The sequence below is a fragment of the Canis lupus genome, chromosome 30 (genome assembly GCF_003254725.2).
Source record: "Canis lupus dingo isolate Sandy chromosome 30, ASM325472v2, whole genome shotgun sequence".
Lineage (NCBI taxonomy): Eukaryota > Metazoa > Chordata > Mammalia > Carnivora > Canidae > Canis > Canis lupus.
In genome coordinates this window covers 30,341,917-30,368,905 of record NC_064272.1, presented here as the reverse complement: position 1 = coordinate 30,368,905, position 26,989 = coordinate 30,341,917, and the positions used below count along the sequence as shown (strand labels likewise).

Sequence of the window (26,989 nt, the reverse complement as noted above, 5' to 3'; positions counted from 1 at the left end):
GTAGTTTCCGTGAGCAGTAGCACTTACTTTCAGAAACTGCATTTTAGTGACTAATGCAGCACTTGTAGATAATAGGGTAATGTCTTAGTTGCAGTGCCATGACTGAATGTTACAGCAATTGAGAACTCTTTGATATGGAGAGGGTACAGGGTTACTTAAAAAATAACATTCTCCTAAAGAGGTGAGAGCTTTCCTTATAAGAAATGACATGTGAAGTCTAGCAGACACAATTTCATTTATTCCATTTTGATTGCCTAAGTTTTCAGCTGGGCAGTATTCTATTTCAAGGCCATTCTATTGCAAAACTATGCTTTGTGGCTGTAACATAGCTGTGTCTGTTGTAAACCGGAGAAGACAGAAAAAAAAAAAAAGGGAAGAAGAGATCAGGGTAAAGCGTACTCCATATAATTTTTCACACAAGGTCTTGCAGTAGGTAACCGATTTTTAAAACCAAAATTTCTAAGTTTCCTGAGCTTCTACCCTAAATAAGCTCGGTTTTTATTAAAGATTATGGTGATTCCTGTGGAGATGTTAAGTTTAGGGCAAAAATTAATTAAGGACAATTAATTGTCTAAACTAAAGTTTGTCATCTTTATCATATGAGAATTATGAAGACCAGTGCAGTAACAACAGTCGCTCATCATTTATCGAGGACCAATAAGGTATGTAGTCTTTTGGGATTCCTTTTGAGGTTTCAGGGCTTGAGATGTGGTTTAGGGATAAAAATGGGAGACCAAAATTTTATCATTTAAAATAACTATTTTGTATTGAGTTTATTTTTGGCTGATGGGGAAAAAAAGGGGAATATGACTGTGGAATTTCTTTTGTAAATGCGTATTTGTGTGGATATATATAGACACCTGAATATTTTTTATAATGGTGGTTGTTAATGATTATTCCACCCAAATACAGAGGTGGTATTAAGAACTGGGACAACATATTTTCACAAAATGAATGATAGGCAATGTGATGAAAGATCTGAGGGCTACTCCAAAGAATTGTAGTCTTGAGCATAAAATACTCAAAAGTGGAGAATGCTTCAGACATCTGGGTGGCTCAGTTAAGTGTCTGCCTTCAGCTCAGATCAGATCTCATGTTGGGCCCCCTCAGCGGGGAACCTACTTCTCCCTCTCCCTCTGCCTGCTGCTCCACCTGCTTATAGATGCTCTCTCTCTGTCAAATAAATACATAAAATCTTAAAAAAAAAAAGTAGAGAATGCTTGAGATGTATAATTGAGGCTGTACTTGCAGTGAAAGGGAGGTAGCTAATTGAAGATAAAAGGTCAAGGCTTTTCCCCCAGTATTCCCAAACTAGACTAGGATTTGCAATCTTGCAATCTTAATAGCTTCTCAATTATGAATGAGCCCAAACAAACAAAACTAACCAAAAAAACCGTCCTTCCGTGAGCTGCTTCATATCTGGGCCTTTGAGTCTAGTATTCTATACAAAAATTCCCTTTGTTGTTCCCTCTAAAGTTGTGCATTTTTTTTTAAAGGATCTTACAAGTTTCTCAGAGGTATCTGCACAGCTCTTGAAAACACTAAGCATCATAACTTCCCATTCCAAGGACTTTAGGCCAAAAAGAAAAAAACTTAGTGAGGTTTCTTAAGCCCTGAATATGAAGATTTCCCTGGAACTAGAAGCTAATAGTCATGGTTCAAAGACATAGTCTTTTCACCAACAAAACGTATGTCACACACATCTTTCCTGTTCTAGTTCCAGAAATTGGCAAACCTCGCTCTATACTTGCTTCACATCTGGAACAAAACCTTGTTTCATAGACACGGCACTCACTTAAGCCATAAATCTTTTTCTGACAGTTCAAAGCAGTGGTAGTGACAAGAACAAATTATTTTGGAAGATGTTTTCTGACCTACTCTAGTTAGCAGTATTGATGTGTCTAGTCCAGATGATACTCTTATTTATCCAAATCACCTTCTGGTCCAGTTACTCAAATTCTCTGAATTTCTTATTTTTGAGGACTGAGGTTAGCAACTTCATTAGCAATTCTTCCCCAAACTTTCATCTACCACTATTAGCTAACCTCTAAATGTGTTTGTTTCATCTTCTCTGTTGCTCTGGAAACCCCTATGTATCATCATCTAGAGTCTATTTTGCATTATTATAGTTCCTTGTAAATAGACTCACTGTGTTCTCATCTTTAGGTATGGAGATTTGTTTTATAGGGATTGCTTTTAGACAGAGGATTTACTAATATTCTAAAATTTTGCTTTTCCTTAAATACATGTATTAGCCAAAGTATTCATAAAGCTTCTATATTAAATCTTATAGATCATACTAAATCTATAAAGGCAAAGTGTTTCACTTTGCACACGTTCTGTAGCAAAATAAAACCAAACCTAAGTAAGTAAAATAGAAGGTTAAGCAAACAATCTAGCAGAGACTATCCCAAAACCACAACCACTTCTTACCCTAATTTATAGTTCCGTTACTGGCCACACTTTTATTCTCTGTACTTTTTTTAGTTGTTCCCTTAGATCTATCCCTTACATGTGCTTTGGATGATAAACTAACCTCTACTGAATTCTTCCTTCCAAGGCAGCTTGGCCAGTTTCACTTGAACTGTAGATGGCCCATATGATACAAAAAGCAATGTCCCGAAGACCCAGAAATGTAATAGTGATGATATTTCTATTGATTTTTCTCTCCTCTATTCTTTTACCTATCACCACCAATATGAAGCTACTAATAAACTAAAATGACCATACCTATATAGTCAACTAAATACTTCTCTGCCTATTTTGCTTTAGTATCCAACCCCCCCTTCTTTTAAGGCTTCATAGAGTACTACCGTTTTAGGGCTGAGAAGCTGAGAGAATCTTTTCTCCATAATTTTCGGGGAAGGAAAGATGATTTAGTAATACTCCAATCTTTGACAAGTTTTCCTCTTTAAAATGTTCTGAGAGCTTACTTAACAGCATTAGTCATTAGGGCAATGCAAACTAAAACTACAATGAGATATCATCATACCCTTTCATGTCGATTAGAATAGATTAAAAAACATAAAACCTGAACAACCAAAGAAATCAAAACCTGACAATACCAGGCAGAGCAACTGGAACTCTCATCCTGCGTTACTGGTGGAAATGCAATATGGTACAACCACACTGAGAAACAGTGTGAGAGTTTCTGATAAACTAACTCTTACTATAAGACCTAGCAAGTCCCCCCTCCTAGGTATTTACCTAAGGAAAATAAAGACATAGGTCTATATAGAAACCTGTGTACAAACATTTACAGAGGATTTATTTAAGATCACCAAAAACTGGAAATATCCCAAATTGCCCTCAATGGAGAATGGATAAACAAACTATGGTTGGGCTGCTACTCAGCAATACCAAGAAGCAGACTACTGATGTATACAACATGCGACGTGGAAAATTTCAAATGCATCATGCTAAGTAAAAAACAAAAACAAAACACAAATTGCATATTGTATAATTCCATTTATTTGCCATCCTGGGAAAGGTAATATTATGGAAATGAAAATCCAATCAGTGGTTGCCAAGGGCTATGATGGGAAATTGACTGTCAGTAGAACTCAGTGAACTCATAGAAGATTCCAGTATCATTCTCATTACGTGAAACTTAGTAGTAATGAAAATAGGGAAGAAAAAAAATTAATGTGCCGTAAGTCAGCCAAACAGTTATAACTAGGATGTCTGTATTCCGTGAGTCATTACATTTGGACCAAATTTAAGAGGAAGTGACCTTGTTAGCTGTCCTTTCACTATTTCCTGATAGTAAGATAAAGTTAAAAATGCTTTGCTTTTGCACGTAGATTTTTTGCAGTAATAACCATTAAGCAAAATTTAATTTTAAAATATATTAAACATACAGATTAGTGAAAAAAACCTGTGTCAATATAAATTTAATAAATGCTATAATTTTGCCATATTTGTTTAGATGCTTCTTTAAGAAAGCAATATAATGCTACATTTGAGGTCCCAACTTCATCCCATTTCCCCACATTCCTTCTCTAGAGGCAGCCACTATCCTGAAGCTGGTATATATCCTTATATTTCAGAGATGTATCCATTTTGATAGATGTCAGGAGATTTCACTAATTTTATTTTTTTTTCGAATTTTTATTTAAATTCAAGTTGGTTAACGTATAGTGCAATATTGGTTTCAGGAGAAGAATTTAGTAATTCATCACTTACATATAACACCCAGTGTTCAACCCAACAAGTGCCCTCCTTAAAACCCATCACCCATTTAGCTCATCCTCCACCCCCTTCCCTCCATCAACCCTCAGCTTGTTCTCTAACATGGAAAGTCTCTTATGGTTTGCTTCTCTCTCTCTCTCTTCCCCCCACCATGTTCATCTGTTTCATTTCCTAATTTACACATATGAATGAAATCATATGGTATTTGTCTTTCTCTGACTGACTCACTTCCTTAGCCTAAAACACTCTAGTTCTATCTATATCCTTGCAAATGGCAAGATTTCATTCTTTTTGATGGCTGAGTAATATTCCATTGTATACAGATACCATATCTTCTTGTCAATGGACATTTGGGCTCTTTCCATAGTTTGGCTATTGTTGATAATGCTGCTATAAACATTGGGATGAATGTACTCCTTCAAATCTGTATTTTTGAATCCTTTGGGTAAATACCAAGTAGTGCAATTGCTGAATTATAGGTTATTTCTATTTCTAACTTTCTGAGGAACCTCTGTACTGTTTTTCAGAATGGCTGTACCAGTTTGCATTCCCACCAACAGTGTAAGAGGGCTCTCCTTTCTCTGCATCTTCACCAATATCTGTTGTTTCCTATATTGTTAATTTTAGCCAATCTGACAGGTGTGAGGTGGTATCTCATCTTGGCTTTGATTCATATTTCTCTGGTGATAAGTGATATGGAGCATCTTTTCAGGTGTCTGTTAGCCATCTGAATGTCTTCTTTGATTGCTTAAGACAGGGGCCATGAGACTTCAGGAGAAGGGAAGAAAGGAAATGTGTAATATATGGGTCTTGTTGCCTCTTAACCATCAATATCGAATTTTTTCTTTTTCCGTGATGGCAGTAGAAAGGCCTCACTTTCAAAACATACTACTCTTGATACTTTCTTTAAGGATACTTTTCATTAAAGATTCTCTCATGAGGTATTTAACGGGGAGCTGGGAGGCTAAGGCGTTCTGGTCCTGGCTCTTCAGTGAATTTAACTGTGTGAGCTTGGGCAAGTCACTTAACCTCTCTGTGCTTCAGTCTCCCTATCTTGTAAAATGGGAGTAATACCTACCTCACAGGGTTGTTGTGGGGATTAATTAGATATAATGTCGGTAAAGCATGGAAGGTACTTGAAGAAGGCGCTATATAAATATAAAATAATATCTATTGAAGTTGGTTTATTTGTGAAAAAAATGAATGTCTTCTTTGGAAAAATGTCTATTCATGTCTTCTGCTCATTTCTTAACTGGATTATTTGTTTTTTGGGTGTTGAGTTTGATCAATTCTTTATAGATTTTGGATACTAATGTAACCCTTTATCAGATATGTCACTTGCAAATATCTTTTCCCATTCCGTAGGCTGCCTTTTAGTTTTGCTGATTTTTCCTTTACTAATTTTAATTATTGTATAGTACTCCATTGCATGGTTATAGACAGTTATAATCACTACTAGTCATCATGACTGCAAATAATACCCCAGTGAACATTCTCATTGCATCTCCTGGGACATATCTGTAAAAGTTTCTGTAGGTACAGGATTTTCAAGATTTTATGGCCAATATGTAAGGTGAGAAATAATTTTACATTCTATCCTGTAAATCCCTATGTGCATAGTATATCATTGGAGCCTGAGTTGCCTAGAAGTAGATCTATGACAGAAGTCTGTGTGTGGGACGTTTATTGGAGAGTGTCCCAGGATCAGCACTTGTGGCACAGTGAAGGAAGCAAGAACGATCAAGAAATTTTTCGGGTTTAATAAAGCGGCATCAAAAGCCCCAGCTGATCCTGCATTGGCTGCAGTGATCTTTCATCAGAGTGATTTTGAATTGGGACAAGGGAATTAGGCTTTTATATGTCTGCATTGACCAGTTACTGGATACACCTGCACCCAGCAAGAGGGCGTGACCGTGGGCAAGTAGTTCTTTTCCTGGAAAGAACCCTGGAGAGGGACTCAGCTAGAGCTGTTGACTGCCAACCCTCCCAGCCACTGTGTGAACTAACACTTCAGTCCTGGAGAGGGGGAATCTAGGTGGCACACAAAAATTCACAAAACCATCCCTGCTCTAATATTTTCTGTTCTATTTTATTTATAAAAAATGTTTATTGTAACCCTTAAATCGATTTCACAATGCACTAATGGATCATGAATCAGTTTGAAAAAATAAAACTGCTTTATTTATCCAGAAATGGAATTGATGCATTATAGGGCATATGCATTTTCACTTTTACTAAATATTGCCAAACTGCTTTCCAAAAGGATCTGACCATTCAATGTTCCTAGCAACAGAGCATGAGAGTTCATTTTCCTACAGCCTCAATAACCCTTGGTACTATCAGATTTTTAAATATTTGCCCATCTAATACATGTATTACTGGGGTAATACAGGAGAGAATCTGAAACCCATCCTTTGATTAAAGTGAAAACATTTCTAACATTGTAGTACACCAAGACTTACTTCCTGCTAGCTTATCAACCACCAAAAGACATGTGCGTTTCCCTGATAATTGGGTAACGTTCAATTTTTAGTCTTGCAAAATAAATCTTTTAGTCTTAAAATCTGTTCTATAGCACCTGGGCAAAAGAGCAGAGCATATAATAATACAAAGTAAAATACCTGTAGATTGAAGGAGGAAATTCTATGCCTCAAAACATGGCATTGAAGATTTCACTTTTTTTTTTTTTAAATCCCCTGGGCAGTGTGGTTTGGTAGAAGCCTATTTACTCAGGAATTGTGAGGCCTGGGCTCTGATCTAGTCTAGCCATGTGAGTTGGTAAATTCACTCCACCTTTCTGACCCTCAGTTTCTTCATCTCTACAATAAATTTTCTTATGTATTCATGGAGGGTTTGGAATACTGCATTCTCACAACTGATTAATATTATATGACACAGAAATCAAAGAGCTGGGAACCTGGGGATCTGGATTCTAGTCCTAGCTCTCCTACCATGACTGGATGTATATGACCTTGGACAAATCCCAACTTTGCAAATGGTCACTTTGGGGAAAATGAAATGGTTACAAGATGACCTCTAAGGTTCTATCCTGCTCAAAAATCCTTTGGTCTGGGTCAGAGAAACATGAAATCAGTTTATGAAAGCTGACTTTCTTATAAAGCCATCATGATGTGGGTCAGTATACACGTTAAAATCCATTTCTAATTGCCTGTCCCACCTCAATTGCACTATAACCCAATCCATCTAGCCCTACCCATATCCAGTTGCCCTACATGTTACCTAAACTCCACCCTTAAGATTTTTCTTTGCAAGCAACAACCATTTTTATTACCTTTAGTATTTCAATCCTTGCTCCTAACCTTGTGACGAACAGAGCCTAATGGCATGTGATCATCAGGAGACTATAAAAGAGAAGAGTCTGTTTCTTGGTCTCCTCACAACTCCACTAATTCCCTATCCCCTTTGGCATACAGTTTGTTAAAAATGAGCTGTATCATTATATACTCTCTTCCGCCTGAATCAAGGATTCCATGGCTCTCCAATCTTCACTGTGCCATCCACTGCCTTCCAGGCAGCACTACACAGGCCGCCAGGAGTTCACCAGCACTGCCCTATTGTGCCATCTTAAAAGCCTTTCTTCCATTTCAGTTCCAATACATTCAAATAAAAGCCTCATACCAACTTCTGTTTCCCTTTCAGTAGAATTTAAAACTCTGTAAGTTACCATTACAACATCTAAATTCTGTAAAATCAATAAGGTGATGATGCTTATTTAATTCAAATAGCTGTTAAAATAATTACAACCAAATATGAAAACTCACAGGGGTTATAAACAGAGAATGTAGAAGAAGGGTATCCATTTCTAGGAGATAGTAATGGTGACTTTAAAGAACCTAAAACAGCCTTGGGAGCAGCTTTGGAGATCTTTTTTGTTTTGTTTGTTTGTTTAAAGATTTTACTTATTTATTCATGAGAGACACAGAGAGAGAAAGGCAGAGACATAGGCAGAGGAAGAAGCAGGCTCCCCATGAGGAGCCAGATGCGGGACTTGATCCTAGGACCTCGAGATCACACCCCAAGCCAAAGGCAGATGCTCAACCGCTGAGCCACCCAGGTGTCCCATTTTTTTGTTTTTAATTAAAATCTTTATTAAAAGTCTATTTTTCTCAAATTCCGAGTAAAGTAATTGTCAATAGTTTTCCCCTTCTGGATTAACTTTGCCCTTAATATAAGTAGTTTGATATAACTAACCAATCCATCTCTCTACCTGTACACATTTGTAGGGGAGCCCAAACCTTATGGAGTACAGAAGCTTATAAATTATTTCCCTCAATTAAGAACCTCTCACCCTGAATTAAAAGTATTCCAAACGAGAGGCTGTCTCCACCATACTGGAGAGGCAAGAGAGAATAATGCATAGGCATTAATGCTCTGCTCCTCTTAGATAACATCAACACTGGACGTGATGAACTTTCCCACCAAGAATAGAAAGAAAGGAGAAGAGGAAGCTAGCAACCTCAAATGATGTCTGGAACAACTGATCATATTTCTTTAGAAAGATTAGCCTGGCAAAAAAAAGGGAAGGAAGGGTTGAACAGGAAAAGACAGGAGATAAGGAATCCAGTGAGTTGATTCCTACAAAATTTCAGGTAAAACAACAAACAAATAAGAAACAAACCAAAAAACCATACCTGTTTGAACTAGATCAATGGGAATAGGGGTTGTGATGAGGGACAACAGGAACAATACAATCAGACATTAAAAAGGTGATATCAATTGGTTTTGATGATTAAGTGTTTTAGAATGAGGGTGGGGGAGAGGAGTTGATTACTCACACTTTTCTCAGTGGTGCATGGTGGGCATTATTCAAGAAATTAAAGAATATAGGAGAAACAGGTTTGGGGTAAAGATGGTGAGTTTACCTTTAAAAACATTGAGTTTTAGGTGTCCTTGGGACTAAGCTGCGTGGAGGCAACTGAATTTACATTCCTGAAGCAGAGAAGAGACGTATGGACCAAAGATGTGTCTGTCTCCTCATCTGAGGGATTACACGGAAAACAGAAATATTTTATGTATAAATTTATGTATAAATTTACTGTTTTCAATTGCAGGTGTTTCCCCTCACCAATTAAAAGGGCATACTTGTTGTCTACCCTTGCAGAATTCATGTCTAGGCCAATTAAGAAAAAGGAAAAACTTATGTTGTCTGATTTGCTAAGCTTCATGTTTCCCAAATATCCTAACTGTAACAACAGTGCTGAGTCCATGAGAAAAGCTGACTCATATTTCCTGCAAGTCAGCACAGATATCCATCCTTCCAAATTATTTGAACCTTTGGCCACTCCCAAAGAGAATCAAAGTGTTGGAACAATTTATGAGCATCTCTTTCATTTGTTGAGAACAATTCTAGTACATGTTATTTTTTCCAGAGGGGAAAAAAAAAAAGAAGCAGCAGCTTTTCCAGCCTTCTGGCCACCACTACCCACCCCTATGCTCCAAATAGGGGTACCCTCACCTTTCATAGAAATTCTAGGTTCTCTCAGGATTTGTTCAAATGTTATCTATTTGTCACCTTCCATTCCCATAATCAGAATTAATCACTCCACTCCACTCCAGCAATAGTCCCAACATTTAGTGCAGGACTTCTCATAGTGTGATTTTTATTAAAATGATATGCCTGGGAATATACCTTGTGCCTTAGAATATACCCATGCCAGGCATAAGGTACTTATCTTTGTTTTCATTTTGTGTCCAGTGGAGCACTTTGTGTATAAAATCGGACTGACATGAATTTGTAAAGAGTCATAAAAATATTGTCTTACCATTGAAAGAAAGTCAGGAGACATAATTGTCCCTGGACAAGGACAGTTAAAAAATACTATGTATAAATAACTATTTTTTGGAAATCATTTAAAAACTAAAAATTGAAATTATTAGGACTTGTTGAGAGAGGTAAAAGCATTCACTTGAGGAGGGTGTGGAGAGGTGATAATTTTCAAATTTGTGAAAAGTGCTGAGTCAAAGATGTGACTCCTCAGCTGGCTACCAACAAGTTAGAGAGAGCAGTGGCTCAGACTGCAACAGCCCTCCTGTCCATGTCCCTGGACACGGCTCTCAAGTATCATGTTTAGAATGTCATTGACAACATGACATTTCTCGCTGTTATTTTTGTGAGTTGTTCAGATAATTTGTTTTTCAAAAATATTTCATCTGATTTGTGTTTTTAAGAAATAAGTTGATAATTTGACCATATTTCTAGTAAGTTTCAGTTTGTGGATTAAATACACTGGTGTCATTATAATACTGTTGCACAATGAATAGAATCTGGCAACATGTGCTACTCTGGGACACATCCAAAGAGTTTCTAAAGGACCATAAATCCTCTGTGGAAGGCTTTCTCACCTATAAGGAGGCCCCTTGGCATAGATATCAAGACCATTTTATAGCATGCTCCAGGTTTTCATTTAAAGATGTGGGAAACTTCTGGTACAGCATTTAAAGGTGAATAGATTTAACAGGTGGAGAGGCTGTACAACAGCCTGATCTTCCAGTGCTTTAAACTGTTACTGGTTTCAAATTTTTCCTCCACATACCATTCAAACCATAGTATTTAAAAATAACTTTTAAGAAATAACCAGATACAGTTCCAGGTGTAAAAAATGACATAATTTCAGAAATGGCATGAGGCCCAAATGTCTAAGCCACATTTTTCTATGTGGCCCATGAATACATTGTTAGGCTCCCTTGCCCCGATCACATTTAGGGTTTAAGTTTGTTTAACTGTGACTATAGTGACATATGCGTGGGATGTTGAGAGAACTTAAGATAGGATTGTGAAGGTCTCTGAGGTATTTAAAGGCACTTCCTGAACATACAGTCAAATACTGCTTTTTGTTTTTCTACTGCTTTCTAATATGTTCTTTCAGAAAGTATGTTCTTTGGGGGGGGGGGGGAGGAAGTGAGGAAGTGTTCTTTGATTAAAAAAACAACCAAAACTTCAAATCTTTTCAACTTTCAAACTTTTTAGAATTCCAGTCTGTAAACTATGCTTGTAACCATAGGTCCATAGTATTTTTTTTAAAGATGTATTTACGTATTTGAAAGAGAGAGTGTGCATGTACACGTGCACGTGAGTGGGAATGGTGGGGGGCAGAGTCTCAAGCAGACTCTTGTGCCAAGCAGGCAGCCTGACGCGAAACTCTATCCCACCACCAGACCTGAGCTGAAACCAAGAGTCATATGCTTAAACAACTGAGCCACCCAGGCAACCCTATATGTTCATAATATTTTAATTGGCAAATGTCAGTAAAATCTTTGTATCTTTTTTTGCCAATTAAAAGAGTACTTTTTGTTGCTTCTCAAAGAGAAATTGCCTAGATAGTTCTCACAGCAATTAAAACCCATGAAAGGCTAAATCTGCATCCAATGGGAAAAGAATGGGAGGTTTGCAATTGGACTTTAATTTTTTTTAAATTTTTATTTATTTATGATAGTCACACAGGGAGAGAGAGAGAGAGAGAGAGAGAGAGAGGCAGAGACACAGGCAGAGGGAGAAGCAGGCTCCATGCACTGGGAGCCCAACGTGGGATTCGATCCTGGGTCTCCAGGATCGCGCCCTGGGCCAAAGGCAGGCGCCAAACCGCTGTGCCACCCAGGGATCCCGACTTTAATTTTTTTTATAGTTTTACTGAAATATAATTGGCATACAGGGAACTACACACATCTAAAGTGTGCAACTTGGTAGGTATGACAGAGGTATACACCTGTGAAACCATCACCACAGTCTACATAGTAGACATATCCATCATACCCCAAAATTCTCTTGTGGCCCTTTAATACCATAATTTCTCACTTGCAATCACTGACTGGCCTATTGCCATGCCCTCATGTTGGGGACAAAAACACTGTGGATGACACAGGCAGCAGGAGGAAGGGGCCAGCGTGGCAAAGATATTTAGCTTTTGGTTTAATGGGGTTAAAACGCTGCATGTAGGATGTGCTTGAAAAAATAAAATTATCAACTTCACAGTATTTTCAGGTCAGAAACAATCTTGATCTGTATAACTTTGTCAAAGTTTGAAATGTGGCAAAAACTTGCTTCCTTCTTTCTTGTCCTTTTCTAAACCATTCCTAACACAAGAGTGATTTTCAAAATTAAATTTACTCAGAGCTGTAATCACTTATTTTTTAATGAAAATTAATAGCATCAATTGGACATGCATTTAGAGTAGTACATAACTGGAGGGACACGTTGTCTTGCCCATTTTGGAGTGAACGTTTACAAGACCATGGAGCACATTTTATGGTCAGAGGACATAATTTTTCAGTGCTAAAAATTAATTGGTCCTGTTTTAGTACTTATTATTATTATTATGCATTAGCCATCTGAGCTAAAAACTTACACTAATCCTTATTTCTTAGGTAGTGGTTTATAAACTTACATGGAATGGTCCCTTGAACCGTTCAATGGGAGCAAACAATCCTGAACACAGTCATTTACCAATTTGGGGGAAGACCTCACCTGATAACTTTCAAAAAAAAATACATGCTTTATAAAATAGAATAGGAGTTATGGTTTACTGGGTAGAGCTTCAGTTTGGAATGACGAAAAAGTTCTGGTGAACTGCTCACTTAGAAATCATTAAAATAGGGATCCCTGGGTGGCGCAGTGGTTTAGTGCCTGTCTTTGGCCCAGGGCATGATCCTGGAGACCCAGGATCGAATCCCACATTGGGCTCCTGGTGCATGGAGCCTGCTTCTCCCTCTGCCTCTCTCTCTCTCTCTGTGACTATCATAAAAAAAAAAAAAAAAAGAAATTGTTAAAATAGTAAATTTTATGCTATATTTTATCTAAGTAAAAAGATAAAAATTCATGTCTTGATAGCAAATTTCATTAGAAAATGCACAGCTAAGCACTTAAAATACATTTGGAACTACAACATCCAGAAACTACACACTTATGGAGCATCTGGCTGGCTCAATTGGTAAAGCATGCAACTCTTGATCTTAGAGTTGTATGTTCAAATCCTATGTTGGGGGGTATTAGTTAAAAATCCTAAAAAAAAAAAAAAAAGAAAGAAAAGAAAAGAAAGAAAAAGAAACTACACACTTATAATAGTACATATGCTTTTCCTTAGTAGCACATGGTACAAAAGTAGTTAAGAATGACTGATTTGGACTATGACTTACAATTAAAAAAACCCCATACTACTAACTGTACTTATCAAACAGCACTGATTAGGCAACTATAAATGACACTAACATGACTTACAAAACACTTAGAAATAATTTACATTATTTAACAATTTTCAGTGAAAGCAGTATTTTTCTGTATAGTCTTACGTGATGCTCATACATTTTCATTAAGGAAACTGAAAATCAGAATATATAATTTGACCAACTTATTGAACAAGCTCAACCTGAGGTCCTTTTTGTTTTGTTTTACAAAACTGAAATCCAGTTCTTTGGCCCGTATGTCACCTGAAATATAGATGTCATACTGCAAACATCACTGTTCCCAACTTCTTTGCTCTAATGGCTTTCATTTGCAATTTCAATAAAATCTGATCTCGTTTCTATATTTTCCTAGGCCTTGGGGAATGGGCCCTCAGTCATCTTTCCTGACTCATTCCAGGTTTCTCTTTAAATTTGGATTTTCCAGCGCCAAAGACTCCACTTAGTTGTAATAGAGAAGGTCCTTATTACCACAGGTCCTTTGCACAGCCATTCCCTCTGCCTTAAACAATTCCCCAGGGCATTTCTCACATTACTGACCCCTCATCCCTCAGATGAGCCTTCCCTGACCTCTCTGGTTTTGCTTTTTTTTCTTTTAACTTATCCTATTATTGGCTCTCCTAGAATTCTGTTCATAACCTTTATACATGTTTTCCTCCAAAATGCATCAAGTACTTATTGTCCCTCTTTTCCCAACTAGTCCGTTCCATGAAAGCAGATGTTTTTTCTGTCTCCCTCAAGGCTGTGTCCCCTCAGCACTTCTTTGTGCTTCAATGAATGTTTGTTGACCGACTGAATGAATGCAATGGGAGAGATGGAGATAGGAAACAGCTGTAAACTCGGTTAATAAAGGGGGTTAATGCCTATTCTGTGCAACTGAGAAAGTTGATTTGAAACCAAAGGGACTTTCAGGGTCCTATTTCCTCCTTCATTTGACCATGGAATAAGTATCTAACATTCATCGAGTACTTTCGGGCACCAGGCTAAGCACTCACATGTATTATACAATTTAACCTCAGAATAACCTCGCAGCAGTAATCAACCTTTATTACCCTCATTTCTCAGAGGCAATTTGCCAACAGCCACTAATGGTGGAGCCATAGCCAGGTTTAAGTAGGCCATATGCCATTACTCCAATGTAATCGACACCCCTTGAGTCAACAATAGGACTTTTTATCAACGTACTTTTCAGAGAACCCCCCTAAATTCCCCATTTTACCTGACCCTCGGTATCTTGGGACCGAAACCTACTAGGTGGTTGCTAAGCCGTCAGGGGGTTTCCTGGGGAGGTCTGAGCGCCCTCGGTGTAGGAGCAGCCGCCCAGACAGACGCGCGGTGCTCGGCTAGGCACTGTCAGGACTCCCGCGGCTGCTGGGGAAGAAGGAGGAAACGGGTCAGTTGGCCCAAGACGCATCCCTGCCCCCGGGGGTGGTGAAAGGGGAAGGGAAGGTGTTTCGCACCCACGCCCGCCTCAAGCCTCGGGATCTCCCGACCGCAGGGGGAACCAGCGCGCATTTCCCCAGCCACTGCTTGCGTCACGGGCCAGCGCGGCTCAGCCCCGCCCACCTGCCCCGCCCATCGCAGCGCGGGGCGCTAGGACCCCGCAACCCTCAGCCCGGCCCGGCCCCGCCCTCTGGGGCGGAGCCTGGCTAGCGATTGGTGCTTCTGAGCCGCGATGCCCGCCCCCGCCCCTCCGTCACTGCCAAGATGGCACCGGTCGCAGCGGCGGCGGCCGCGGCGGCTGGAGCCAGAGAAGGAGGCGGAGGCAGCCTCGGCTGCGAGGGGAGGGGGAGTCCCGTCTGACTGAGACGGCAGGCCTGGGCGGGCGGGGGTGCCGCGCAGGGCGGAGCGCCGGGCTGGGGATGAGCTAAGCGGGTTCCGAGCGCCGCGGCGTTCAGCCCCTCGTGTCCCGCCGCCGTCGGGAGGGGACAGGGCGCCCCTCTCCAGGCTCGACCCGCTGCTCGCGCTGGAGGCAGCGGCGAGGTGAGTGCGGGGGTGGCGGCGGCGCGGGCGGCGGCGGCATGTGGAGCTGTCACGGCCCGGAGCGGTGACAGCCGGGGTCGGGGGAGCGGGGTCAGCCGGGCGCGGACGGCCGCGACCTCCGCCCGGGGGGCTTCTGGGAGCCGGGCGGCCCTCCGCGAGCCGGGTCCGGGCTGGGTGCGCTCCGGCGCGGCGCGGCGGGGCCGGGAGTAGCGTCCGCACCTCTGTGTCGGACGCGTGGGGGGCTCCGGTGTTTTCATTCCAGATTTTCTATTCCGGGCTGGCTTGGGGCTCCTGTTGTTGGGAGGTGCGGGCGGGGGGGGGGGGGGGCGGCGGATGGGGTGGGGGCGGGGGCGGCGAGAGGGGAGGTCCTGAGCTGGGATTTTGACAAGCCCGTTACGTAAGCCGGAGGTGGCCTTCCGGAATCCCACCTGCTCGAGATTTTAAACAGGCGGCAGCGGGAGCCTGCGTGGCTCCCCGAGGCCCGATTTTCCTCCCAGGCAGGGGTCGGCTTGGCCAACCCCGGCCAGCGTGGGGCCGGGTTACGGTTCAAGTTGGTCAGTTGCATTGTGTGTGTGTGTGTGTGTGTGTGTGTGTGTGTGTGTGTGTATTTTTGCAGGGGGGGAGGGCGTAAACGTTTCTGGTCGCCACCATTCCCTTTGAAGTTTATCGCTTTGGGTGGGGAGGGAGGTGGGGGGGGTGGAGAGAAAAGAAAAAAAAAAAAAAAAAGCTTGTGCCCGAAAACTGGGTCGCAGCGACAGCTTTTCATTATCGTGCATTTAAATGACAGATGTGCTGGAAGATTTTTGTTATTGTTCCAGAGTGCTTTTAATGCAAACGTACGGTTACAGCCTGGAGGCTTAGAGAAGGGTTTTTCTCTTTTTCTTTTCTTTCTTTCTTTCTTTTTTTTTTTTTTTCTTTTCTCTCCACACCCCCCCCCCCCACCTCCCTCCCCACTCTCAAAGGAAAAGTCAGGACAGTTATTTGTTGTTTGCAACAGCAGGACAGGCGTCAGTCAACAGGCGTGTATTTATTTGTGGGGAAAACGCGTGCCAGCCAGCTAGAGAGACTCGTGAGGACAGAAATCGTATCACTCTGTGAATGTTATTCTTTCCAATGCATTGTGCGTTAAGGAAAATAATAGCCCGAGTGTGTGTGTAAGAGGCAATTTTGCAAGATTGCAAGCTGTCGTTTGGTTGTATGTATAGTCTCTGTTTTCTGCTTGCCCGAATCTACCTCTTCTGTCCTCTTAAGGGAAGGAGGCGGAGACACCTGTAAACAGCGTAGCCCAGGTTACACTAATCTATTGTAGTACATTTGAGATTATTGTAAAAAGTAGTCTCTGGGGGACCTAAGATTAGGTAATAAGTAAGGACTCTTGGGCAAGTTGTTCAGTTTACGTTTCGAGTAGATAGTGCTGTGATCCAGCTTTTGAAAACTTAAGCATACAGAATTTCTGAGCTATTTGAACCCTGTTTGAACTTATAATGAAACAAAAGCTTGTATTCGGCTTCTTTTATGGGAACTCTGTTTTGTTTTGGCCAGAATTAAACATTTGGGGCAGCTCTTACTTCGTTTTCACAATTTCCCTTTGAACTGCAGCTCTCAGGAGTGCAGACTAGCGTATATCATTGCCATTATCCTCAATATATATACTATATGTTACATAATTTTCATTTTCTGAATGATGAAAGATAGACTTGCTTCATTGTGGAATTTTTAAAGAATCTACTTTTTAGGAAAATTAATTGGTCTTGACATCAGCCCAGTAGAAATAAGAGTAAATTTTGGCCTAAGTTTTAGATTTATATCTACAAATTTATACTTCAAAATTGGCGAAGCGATATAAATTTTTTGTTTGTGCAAGAGAGCCAGGAAGCTGATGCTGATTTGTTCTGAACTTTTCCACATGAATTATCACTGGCTTAAATAGTTATTGATTCTTAAGCGCTTGGAGCTGTTGGCCTATTTATGGCAGCTTGAATAATATTTGGGATAATTGGAAAGCGATAACAAGGAATAGAATATATGATATTTATTAACTCAATGAAAAATAATAAAAATCATGGAAGAATTGTAGAAGAAAACTTATTTTTTTCATTGAGTGATATTTACACTATCTTTTTTGTTTCCAGAATTCTTCTAAGCATTCTACTTACTATGGAAACCTTAAGCACTGATAGAGATATATATCACAAATCTTGTATCATCCCTACTTAAATCAATGGCGCATTATTCCAAGTGAAAAACAAGAGTGGCTCTAGCAAGAAAATTGACTTGTCATTCTTGTCCTCTCTGATGTCTGAGATTTAACTTGGGGCTTTCCTCTTTCTAACCAGATGTGGAAGAGGAGAATCCCGAAGAAAAGTTGATTAAAAAAAAACTTCTTCATTGTTTGTTTAATGCCCTAGATTATTGATCATTGCTCAGTAGAATTTATGAGTTGTGGAGAAGTGAAGCATTCCACACTTTATTACTGTATGTCCTAGTTATCACTTTGAATTCTAAAACAGCATACAGAACTTTATACATAAAAAGGATTAATATATGCGGTTTGTTATTGTAGTAGTAAAAATTTATAATAGTCAAAATGCCATAAGATAGAGGAATAGTGAAACAAATGATAATCCATGTGGTAGATGCAGTTATTAAAAGTCACATTTTCAGAAATATTTTCTGGCATGAGAAAGTACAATATAGCACTGAGAAAAGTCGGAATATATGGAATATACTTTACTGTTACTTATATCACATATACATGGCAAAATGGTAGGAAATAAATATTTTAATAAAATATTAAAAGGTACCTGGATGATGGGATTATAGGCCATTTTTATTTTAGTGTTTATACTTTGTTGTAATAATCACAAGAGCAACATTAAAATATTTTCAAGGGTCCTGGGAGAAAATCCTGAAAATCCCACATTACCACTGCTCCAAAAGAGAGACTATCTTATGATTCATTGTTAGAAAGCTAACTTGAAGTATGGTGCTTATGCAGTACGCAGTGATGAAAAGAGCTAATAATTTGGAGGAAGGCGCTCTCCTGGTTACCAGGCACTAACCTGGTAATGGTTCTACATATTTAGATGCTTATGTTAATATACATTGTTCATCTCCAGCCTCTTCTTTATTCGGACCTTACACCCGAACTGTTCTATATTGATAGTGCCACCTATTGATGGACTGCTTGACTCAGTTCTTTCCTCTTTACCCCATCAAGTCAGGAGATAGCAGCGTTTGAATGGTTATGAGGTGCTCAGTATTTTGCTAGTCACTGAAGATGCAGAGGTAAATGAAACATGATTTTTCTCCTCAAACTCTGGTTGCAAACCCTTTCTTTTTTTCTTGGGCCATCAGTGCCTACTGTGTACTCTGCTTTTTCTGTTTCACTGCTCATGGCCTGGCACCTCAGCCAGTATCTTTTTGCTGGTGCTCATATTCTCTCTTAATTTTCTTTATGGGAAAATATGTTTTGATGGTCCAAACAACCAATTTACAAATAGTTTGGAACATTACTTGATTGTATGTTGGAGAATATATTCAGAAGGGCTGTGCACGTATGTTCATCTACGGCTGTTATTTTTAAAGTGTGTGATAATTTCTCGGTGCCTCCTTGTTTCCTTCTTTTAAAGAGTACAAACAAGTAGAAACCAATAGGGAGAAGAGACAAACTATTAAGAAAAAAGGTGGATAGATACCAAGAGAGTTTTCCTGCTGGTGCTATACTTTATTTTCACCAAGAATTAGTGAGTCATCAAAATGTATAGTAAGAGGTACTGTTTCTGCTGTTCTTATAGTATCTCTTTGGATGCATATAAAAATGCATTTTCCATGTACATGCATACATAAACTCACAGTTTAGCTGTTTTCATTTCCAAATAAAAGCTGAAATAGGGAGATAGGAAATTTCTTAAATTTCCTTTCATTTTTACTGTAATATTTTATAGATGAGACTTTTTTCTGGAAAGCTTTAAAAATACAGAAAATTACCAAAAATACTTTTGGTAATAAGTACACGTATACTCACCATACAGAATGTTAACATTTGTTTCATTTTTGCTTCAGAAATATTTTTATTATAAAAAAAACTGTATATCATATATCATAGTTATCACGCTGGATACTAGAAGTAGAACTTTATACTGTACTTGGACATTGCTGATCAAGGTAAAGTCCCTTTTGCTGTCCTCAGTTTCATCCTCCCTTGTCTCTCTTCATATCCCCTCCAGAGGCAATGGCTATGATAGATTTGCTGTATATCCTTCCATATTATCTTTTAATAAACTTTACATATGAACACTACATGGCTTTACTTTCCATGCTTTTGGAGAGCTGTGGGCGTTCAAGCCACTCCCTTGCTTTAAATCTGGACTCTGCTACTTAATAGTTTTGTGACCTTAGGCAAATTTTTAAATCTTTCCATGCCTCCATTTCCTCATCTATCAGATAGGGATAATAGATCCGCCTACCTCATAAGGTTGTTGTAGAAAGCAAGGGAGTCTATTTATTAAGGTGTTTAAAACAGCCTGGCTTTTTGTTTTGTTTTTTTAATATGCTGGCAAATTTTTTTTAAAAGATTTTTATTTATTTATTCATAGAGACAGAGAGAGAGAGAGAGAGAGAGGCAGAGACACAGGCAGAGGGAGAAGCAGGCTCCATGCAGGAAGCCCTACGTGGGACTCGATCCTGGGCTTCCAGGATCACACCCCAAGCTGCAGGCGGCGCTAAACTACTGCGCCACAGGGGCTGCCCTATGCTGGCAAATCTAAGCAGCTGTTAATATAATTTTATCGTGGTTTACATATTTTGAAACTTTTAAAATTTTTACCCCACTCTTCCATCCTTGTTGGCCCAGTAGGTCTGGCTCGTTGATGTTGGACTGGTGTGTAATGTTCATTAAATGAGTATACTGCTATTTATCATTTACTCTACTGATGAGTGTTGATTGTTTTTATTTATTACGTATTATAACAGTGCCTTGTGAACATCCTTGTATCTCCTGAAGCACATACCAGTGTTTCTCCAGGTCATATACCTGATTGTCAAATGGCGGAGTCTTAGGATATAAGCATTCTTCTCTGTACAGGGTATTTATTGGATATTGACAAACATTTTCTGTTCCTCCGTACATACCAACAGTTAATGTTGTCAGACTTGTGATTTTTTTCAGTATGATTGGTGTGAAATGGCATTTCATTTTCTCTTTTTATTTCCTTTATCTTTTCTTTTCTTTTTCATCTTTTCTTATGTATGACCATTTTTGGTGTCTCTGTACCTGTTTTTTATACATTTTCTATTGGGCTATCTTTTTTTTAATGCTCTGTAGGAGGTTTTTTTGGTTTGTTTTTAAATATATTCAAGATAGTTACAAATGTTAGTGAAGTTTGTTGGTAAAGTTTGTTTTTATTTGTTATTTGAAGTTTCAAATTTCTTGAGCAATGGCCATTATGGACTTAAGTTATTGTGAATTTTATACTATAGTATATTGTTACTAGTGAACTTTCCAATGTACTTCCTTAAAATATGTATCTAAAATTCTTCTCCTTTTGAAACTATGAAGAGATGTAATGTACTGTAAATATATTTTACCTAAAACTTTTTAAACTTTATGTACTTCAAAAGCCAGGTGGAATTTTTATCAACATAATTAGAAACACAATTTTTCTTTAGCCCAAAACATGAGTACTGTTTGAGTTTTCTGCCTTTAAAGTGCTTACCAACTAAGGAATAAAACTGCACACCTATTAAGTGACCATAGACACTTACATGTACAATATTGTAAACTGTTTATCAGTGTTCAGATTGTTTTGCACAGTACTAACTGGATTTCTGTTTTTGTCCAATCTACTATACACGACTTAAAGGACTAAAATTAGTCTGATTAAGCTAATAACTTCCCTCTTATTATTATCATTTTAAGTAAATTTAATTTAGAGTAGTTTTATATTTACAGGAAAGTTGCAGGGAGTTACCCTGCACCCAGTTTTTTCCCTGTTAACATCTGACATTTCTATGTTACATTTGTTACAACCAAGGGACCAACATTGGAACATTACTATTAACTAAAGTCCATATTTTACTCGGATTCATTAGTTTTTACCTAATGTCCTTTCTAGGTTCCAGAATCCTGTCCAGAATACCATAGTACATTTATTTAGTCCTCATGTTTCCTTTGGCTCTTCTAGGCTGTGCCGACTTCTTAGATTTTCCTTGTTTTTGATGGCCTTGATAGTTTTGAAGAGTTGGGGTCAGATATTTTGTAAAGTGTCCCCCAGTTTGGGTTTGTCTGATATTTTTCTTAGAGTTAGACTGGGGTTTAGGTTTGAGGGAAGATGACCCCAGAGGTAAAATTCTCTTCTAATTATATCGTCTCAAGGGTACATACTATCAATATGCCTTATCAGTGATATTTTTAACCTTAATCACCTGGTTGAAGCAATGTTTGCCAGGTTTCTCTACTGTAAAGTTTTCCCATACTCTACTTTTTGGAAACAAATACTAAGTGGAGACCACACTTGGTGGGTGGGGAATTAAATTCCAACTCCTTGATGGGGAATATTGGTAAAATTATTTGGAATTCTTCTGTAAGGGAGATTTTTCTCTTTTCTTCCATTTACTCATTTATTCAATCTATATAGACTCAAGGATATTAGTTTTCTAACTATGGGTTATTATCCTATACTACTTCATTTTGTTGTTTAAATTGTTCTACCTCTTTCAGGTTAGTTCCTGTGACCCCAATAGGACATACACTATTGTTTTGTGGTTTTTTTAGTACCTCTTTACTTTCTGGTACTACAAGGTCCTCCAAACTTATCTGCATATTCCCTGCCACAGTCCTACAATTAATCATTTCTTCAAGGATCCCTGGTTACTTCTTTTAGCGAATGGCATTAGAAACCAAAATCTGGGCACTGGGTGTGCCCATTGCTATGGGGATGTCATTGCTTTTAGGCCTTCTCTGCACAGAACTAGGAAATGACTATATGCATATTAATTCACATATACAAACATACAGCTATTTTGTATCTATCCATATGAAGCTAAATATGAATTTATACTATTATTCTTTGACTCAACTTTAGTACCATCAGGTTCATTCTAGCTGTACTGCTTGCTTATCTGTAACCTCCCTCCCCAAAAGTAAGAAACCTGACTCTCACTATCTGTCATCCATCCATTTACTTATTTGGTCATTCCTGTCATAAATGTACAACAGAAACAACTGTACCAACTAGAGCATTTTTATGTACAGTTCTTTGTCTTTAGTTTTAGAGTTTCCAGTCAAAACACTGTTTTCCACAGTTATGTAGATCAGAACTTTCCAGAACCTTTTCCCCCATCCTCCATATTTTAATTTTACTTTTTATAAATTAGTCTAAATCACATAGTAATTATATCTTATTGAAAATTTATCAAAACTTATCAAAAAGTTATCAAAACTTTCCTTGCTTAATTATGGAGCCTTAGTTCTATATGACCTTTTTTTTCTTTTCACTTTTGTGACAAAAAAAGAATAATAAAATCCTGTCTGTGAAGGTAGTATTTCTTGAGGTTTAGCCAGAACAGTACTCCTTCATTTGCTTGTTAGTTGACATCTTTATGATTTTGACTGAGATTTTTTTTATAGCTTCAGATATTTTTAATAGTACATGTTGAGATATGTGGAGCATTTAGTATTTAGTGGAGCATTAAAGATCATTGCTAGTAAACAAATACATAATTGAGTGCTCAGAATGTACGTGTGTTCTTACAATAATTTATTTTTTATTTTTTAATTTTTGTTCTTACAATAATTTTATATGAATTAATTCATTTAATTCCCTCAAGAAGTGGGGGTGGGGGTAAGTACTTTATTATTTTGCCTCTTTTAAAGATGAGGAAATTAAGACACTGAGAGATGAAGCAACTTGTCCAAGGTCACATGGCTAGTTAGTGGCAGAACTGGAATTTGAATGCAGCTGGTCTGACTGTGGAGCCTGCCTTCTCAATCACTTTTATATTACCTCTAAACAAGAGAAGTTCAAAGAATGGTAAGAGTTATGAATGAAGTAAAACAAGATGATTTGAGAAAATGACTGGAAGAGGGTAGTTTCTCAGGAAGTCCTTTCTTAAGAGATGATATTTGACAGAGTCAGTTATGTGAAGAGCTGAGGAAAGAGGGGTCCTTGTGGGAAAGCATCAGGTGCAAAACTTTGCAGTACAAGGGAGTTTGGGATGAGAACAGAAAGGCATCCAACACAGAAAGCCAAGTGTAGTGAGCAAGGAAAAAACAGTCCATGAGAGCCTATATTGCTTATTATATGTGAGGTTCCATGGAATAAGTCATTCAATAATCAAAATAACCCATTATCTTAATTTTATAGATGAGAATATTGATAGAATACTCTGCATTAGCTGAAATTACCTTTTTCCTCCCATTTTTTTCTTTATCCCACTGCAGTCTAATTTCTACTTCCTGAAATAAACAATAACAATACTTTGGGCCATTTTCTCATGAAACTTTGCCCTTTGACTTCCACTGTGCCACCCTCTTCTGTTTATCCTGCCTGTCCCATAAAAAGCATTGTTCTTGGGATTGGTTGATTGCACTTCTCAGCCTTCACATTTTCCTTAGTAAGTCACAGTTACCTTTGGGGTTTCAGTCACTTGCCAGACTGTTTTTCCATTCATATCCATCCATCTTTCTTTTCTTTTCTTTTCTTTTTTTGTATTTATTTATGATAGTCACAGAGAGAGAGAGAGAGAGAGAGAGAGGCAGAGACATAGGCAGAGGGAGAAGCAGGCTCCATGCACGGGGAGCCCGACATGGGATTCGATCCCGGGTCTCCAGGATCACGCCCTGGGCCAAAGGCAGGCGCTAAACCACTGCGCCACCCAGGGATCCCCTCTTTTCTTTTCTCTTCTCTTCTCTTCTCTTCTCTTCTCTTCTCTTCTCTTCTTTTCTTTCTTTTCTTTCTTCTTTCTTGTATATTTTTTTATTGGAGTTCGATTTGCCAACATATAACACCCAGTGCTCATCCATCAAGTGCCCCCCTCAGTGCCCGTCACCCAGTCAGCCCATCCCCCCACCCACCTCACCTTCCACTATCCCTTGTTCATTTCTCAGAGTTAGGAGTCTCTCATGTTTTGTCACCCTCTCTGATTTTTCCCACTCATTTTCTCTCCTTTCCCCTATAATCCCTTTCACTATTTTTTATGTTCCCGGTATGAGTGAAACCATGCTCAGCCATTAGAAACGACGAATACCCACAATATGCTTCGACGTGGATGGACCTGGAGGGTATTAAGCTGAGTGAAGTAAGTCAATCGGAGAAGGACAAGCATTTGTATCTTTCTAAAGCATCAGATTATTTTATCCAACTACTTATCACTTCAAATGCCACTGTCCAAACTGAATTTATGAACCTACCTGAAGTTTTGCTTGATCTGTTGTTTTCCAAAGACATCATAATTTACTATGGACTTCATCATCCCAGGAACTTAGGAGTCATTCATGATTCCTCCCCCTTTCTTTCTCCTTCCTCTCCATTTCCTGAATCTGGCTTTATCTCCTAACTATATTCTGAATCAGCCCCTTCCTTAGCATCCCTGTTCCCAATTTTTTTTTTTTATTTTTTTTATTTTATTTTTTTTTTTTTAGCATCCCTGTTGTAATCACTGGCTTGTTAGGAACTACTTCTTTACTTTGTTGCTGGCTTTCCTGCCTTCACTTTCATCTCCCTGAGATTCATTTTCTCAGTATTGCCAGATGGGTGTGTCTAAAATGCAGTTTGAGGGGATCCCTGGGTGGCGCAGCAGTTTGGCGCCTGCCTTTGGCCCAGGGCGCGATCCTGGAGACCTGGGATCGAATCCTGCGTCGGGTCCCGGTGCATGGTGCCTGCTTCTCCCTCTGCCTGTGTCTCTGCCTCTCTCTCTCTCTCTCTCTCTCTCTCTCTCTGTGTGTGTGACTATCATAAATAAATAAAAATTAAAAAAAATTAAATAAAATGCAGTTTGAGGATTTTTCATTGGCTCCTCATTGTCAACTGGATAAAGTTGAATTCCTTACCATGTAGTTAAAACTGAACATGGTTTCGCCTCTGACTGGTTCTCTAATCTTAACTCTTATGATTTCTGCTTTCCATTTTCCACTCTAGCCACATGAACTACTTTTGAAGATTTCCTGAATATATAACTATTTCTGAATTTGTTGACCATTACTTATGCAGTTTTTCTGCTTGGAATAACTTCCTTTTCTCCTTCCCTTTTCCTTTTGCCTAACTCTTGCATTTTTTAAGACTCAGCCTAGGAGTACCTGGGTGGCTAGTTGCCTTCGGCTCAACGGCATACTCTTGGGGCCCTGGGATGGAGCCCCCACTGGGCTCCCTGCTCAGTGGGGAGTCTGCTTCTCCCTCTCCCTCTGTGCATGCTCTCTCTCTCTCTCTCAAATGAATAAATAAAATATTTTTTAAAAATACTAAAAAAAAATAAAAATAAAAAAAATACTCAGCCTAAGCATTACTTCCACCAGAAAGCCTTCCCATACCCAGACTCTTGACTGGATTATCAGGTCCCTTGTGAAATAATCTACTAGTAACTGTGTTATATCTCAGGCACCTAGAAACTGCCTGTCACAGCGAAGATACTCAGTAAGAATTTGTTGAGAGAATTATTATAGTGTTGGAAAGACAATATAAGGTCGTTGGCTCTGGATCCAGAATGTCTGGGAATGAAATCTGACTTGGCTATTTGACTACCTGTTGTTATCTCTCTGTACCTCCGTTTTTTTCCCTGTAAAATGGGAATAGTGAAGTCTTCATGAGTTTGTTGTGAAACTTAAATTTGTTAATGTAAGTGAACACTCAGAACAGTATCTGGCACTAAATATTCAAGAAATGCCCTATTATAGCTGTTGTTGCTCTCAGAATGTTTTATCTTTTTTTTAAGATTTTTATTTATTTATTCATGAGAAACACACAGAGAGAAAGAGGCACAGACAGAGACAGAGGGAGAAGCAGGCTCCATGCAGGGAGCCTGACCTGGGACCTGATCCCGGGTCCCCAGGATCACGCCCTGGGCCGAAGGTGGCGCTAAACCGCTGAGCCATCGGAATGCTCCTCTCAGAATGTTTTAATTTATATATCTGTGTCTTCCCTCCAACCTGGAATTAGCAAATAAATGAACAAACCAACTAATCTTAGGTTTTAAAATGAAAGATATATTACTGGCTTTTGAGAATATCATGACAAGTTGACCATTAATCTTTTTAGTAGGTCCAACATTTCAATTTTACAAATTGAAATTGGCATTAATGATGATTAGCATTTCTTAATTCTATTATTTGAATTTCAGTACACTTAAAAAAGTTTTTTTTGGGTATCGTTGACACATAATGTTATATAGTGTAAGGTGTACAGCAGTAATTTGACTTATCTGTATGTTATGCTTTACTTACCACAAGTGTAGCTACCATCTATCACCATACAATGCTCTTACAGTATCATTGACTGTATTCTCTATGTTGTGCCCTTTATTCCTGAGACTTATTCATTCTATAACTAGAAGCCTGTGTCTGTCTCCCTCTCCCCTTCACTCATTTTGCCTATTCTCCCATCCCCTCCCCTCTGGCAACCATAAG

General features: G+C 38.9%; 1 protein-coding gene and 1 long non-coding RNA gene across 9 annotated transcripts in view; one reads left to right on the top strand and one right to left on the bottom strand.

Annotated features, from left to right (window-relative positions):
- The window catches only part of LOC125754021 (uncharacterized), a 71,120-nt gene extending 56,193 nt beyond the window's left edge, over positions 1-14,927 (bottom strand). Inside the window, exons 1-3 of one of the 2 annotated variants that reach the window (XR_007407245.1) lie at positions 14,847-14,927; positions 14,606-14,757; positions 9,075-9,190 (exon numbers count right to left, since the gene is read on the bottom strand). This is a non-coding gene — a long non-coding RNA (uncharacterized LOC125754021). The remainder of the gene's footprint in view (positions 1-9,074; positions 9,191-14,605; positions 14,758-14,846) is intronic. The other variant, XR_007407246.1, reaches the window with a different exon arrangement.
- The window catches only part of DENND4A (DENN domain containing 4A), a 141,053-nt gene continuing 114,443 nt past the window's right edge, over positions 380-26,989 (top strand). For 3 of the 7 annotated variants that reach the window (XM_025472438.3, XM_025472435.3, XM_025472432.3), the window contains exon 1: positions 15,135-15,369. The gene's annotated coding sequence lies outside the window, so the exon portion shown is untranslated. Of the gene's footprint in view, positions 663-15,134; positions 15,370-26,989 lie in introns of those variants that run through there. The other 4 variants (XM_025472439.3, XM_025472437.3, XM_025472436.3 and 1 more) reach the window with 2 other exon arrangements.